We start from the raw sequence: 3,000 nt of genomic DNA on the forward strand, positions 1-3,000 counted from the left end.
AATGTGAAATTTGAATGAGTGCAATCATCTTTTATGAACGTGATCGATTGTTCACATATTTTTTCTTGATGATTTGCATCGTTAAAAGTTGAAAATCAACTATGGCGAATTTGAGGTACTATAGCCATAACTGGTACACTGAGCCTACTACAGAGATTGCTCAAGGAGTTCGTCCACAAACCCTTCTTAGGATTCCTTCAGGAATTTTCCTAGAATTACTTATGCGATTTTTTTAGTGCTTCCTACTGGAATTTCTTCAGAAAATGCTCCTGAGATACCTCCTGGAATTTCTGCAGGGGGGAAATCATCTATATTCTTGCAGGGATTCTTCAAGGAATTTCTCTAAAACAACCTCCCAAAGTTGCTTTAGATATTCCTCAAGAAATTCCTCCATGTATTCCTTCGGGGTTCTTCTAGGAATGTCTCCAAGTGTTGCTCCATTGATTTCCCATGGATTCCTCCAGGAATTCCTACAGGCATGTCTCCAGGAATTTTGGCAGGGGTTCCTCTACGAGTTCATCCTGGAATTCCTTCAGAGCTCTCTCCAGCAATTTCTACAAGAGTTCCCCCCAGAGTTTTTTTTTGAGAATATTTCCAGAAATTCCTCCAGGGATTCTTCCAGAGATTCCTCCAGAAATTCCTTCAGGGATTCTTCCAGGGATTCCAATAAGTATTCTAACACGAATTCCTCCGGAAGTTCATCCAAGAATTTCTCCTCCAGGGATTCATCCACAAAGTCCTCCAGGGATTCATCTAATGATCCCTGCAAGGATTCTAGAAGTTCCTCCAGGAAATCCTCCTGGTATTCCTCCAGGCATTTGTTCAAGAATTTCTCCAGAAATCCCTTCAGGCAAGTGTCTCAGAAAGTCCTACAGGAATTCCTTCAGGCATTCCATCAGGCATACCACCAGTCATCCCTCCAGGAATTCCTCCAGGCTTTCCTCCGGTGATTCCTTCAGGCCATCTCCCTAATGGAATTCCGCCAAAGATTCTTCGAAAATTGTATCAGAAGTTCCTCCAGGAAATTATCCAGCAGTTTCTCAGGGGTTTCTCCAGGGTTTCCTTTGTGGATTCCTCCTGGAAATACTCCGGGAATTCAATCAGAGATTCCTCCAAGAATTTGCTCAGAGAAAATGAGGACATCCTCCAGGAAATCCTTCAGGAATTCATTCAGAAATTCCCCCATGTCTACCTCCAGGAACTTTTCCAGGGATTTATCCAGGAATTCGTCCAGGAAATGCTCCGGGAATTCTTCCAGGAATTGTTCCAGGAATTCCTCGATTGATTCTTTCAGATATTCCCTTAGGGGTCTCTACAAATTTTTCAAAAATCTCGTTCACAAGTTTTTTCAAAAATTCTTCGATCATCATCCAAGAATTTCTCCAGGGATATCTCCAAGAATACCTGAAGACTTTTTTGAATTATTTCATGGATTTCAAGAGAAGTTCCTGCAGCGATTTGTATTGGAATTCTTTAAAATAATTTAACTGGAACGCATACAGGAGCCTGGAAATTCTTCAAGAAGTCATGACAGTTCACTCCAAGAAATCTCAAGAGAAATCCTTTAGAAATTCATCCACGGTTTTGTTCAGGTATTCATCCACGTATTCCTTCAGGGATACCCCCTACAGCTCCTGCAAAATAACTCAGTCAGAAATGCGACTCCTTCAGGAATATATCTAGAGATTCTTATCCTAGGATTCTTTCCAATATTTCACCAGAGCCTGGAATTTGTGTACGGATATTTCCAGAAATATCTCCAAGAAATTTCCTAAACATTTTCCAAGGATCCTTCAGCAGTTTCTTTTGAAGTTTATCCATCGATTCAGAGAGAAATTCTTACAAAAAATTTCTCCAAGGACTCACTCAAAGTGCAAATTTTCGGTAATACCAATCCGTGTGGTCAATTATGAATTTCAAATAACTCAACGTACATATGTACAGATGGGTAAATTATTGGTTAAATTGGGAAAAAAATCCACAGCTCAGGTGAGATTTGAACTCACGACCCTTATTCGCTAGATAAGTGCTTTACCAACTAAGCTACCGAGCCAATTAATGGGTATATTTGCTGTTTAGGGGAAGATGATATAGATCGATGAGATTAGAATTGAACCTTATGACAACTAAGTTGCCGGGTCATTAATTGGCTCGGTAGCTTAGTTGGTAAAGCACTTGTCTAGCGAATAAGGGTCGTGAGTTCAAATCTCACCTGAGCTATGGATTTTTTCCCAATTTAACCAATAATTTACCCATCTGTACATATGTACGTTGAGTTATTTGAAATTCATTCTCCAAGGATTTTTCAGACATTTCTCCAGGAATTCACCAAGGGAAGATTCTTTCACGAGTCTCCCAGTGATTCCTCTGCCGGCTGTTCGGGCTCGAAAGAAGTTGATCATCAATATTAATTTCTATTCCCGATCAGCCTAGATAGCCGTGTAGTGGCGGTAGCAGTTCCTTCAACTGGCTAAGAATATCACTACGGATTGTCTGATCCGGTGGTAAGAGTCCACCAAACAGGCGATCCCTAATTCATGGTGTCATGCGGCTTAATGCGTACCGTGCCTAAGAATGGATGGTTAGGGGGGTCTAATAAAAACCTAACCGCTAACGGTGCCTGTGGAGTACCAGGGTACCCTCCACAGTATTTTGCCCTTACTGTGTTAAACGGAGCAATGACGCAGTGGACCTTATTTTTCTCCTGTAAATAGTAAAAAAAAAATGAGTACCTTGAAAATTATCCAAACAAATCTTCACCACGCGAAGGGTGCTTCAGCTGTGCTCAGCAGAAGATTTATTAGAGAACAGTTAGACGTGGGCACGGTGCCCCCACAGACCGTTATTATAAAATAAAAATGTCCATCAAAACTAAGTTCAGGGGTCGAATCTTGGTGCCATTCTGCACCTCTGGGCAAATTTTTAAAATAATCCCTAGGAGGAATCTCGAGAAATCTCGATTTGATGTTTTATACTAAGAAATTTCAAAGAAATCCATGT

General features: G+C 40.8%; 1 non-coding gene across 1 annotated transcript; it reads left to right on the forward strand.

Annotated features, from left to right (window-relative positions):
- The first annotated feature begins 2,148 nt into the window (after positions 1 to 2,148).
- Trnaa-agc (transfer RNA alanine (anticodon AGC)) lies at positions 2,149 to 2,220 on the forward strand. Its single transcript has one exon. It is a non-coding gene; the product is annotated as a tRNA-Ala (tRNA).
- Positions 2,221 to 3,000: the final 780 nt, after the last annotated feature.

Source organism: Aedes albopictus, chromosome 2, assembly GCF_035046485.1.
Source record: "Aedes albopictus strain Foshan chromosome 2, AalbF5, whole genome shotgun sequence".
Classification (NCBI taxonomy): Eukaryota; Metazoa; Arthropoda; class Insecta; order Diptera; family Culicidae; genus Aedes; species Aedes albopictus.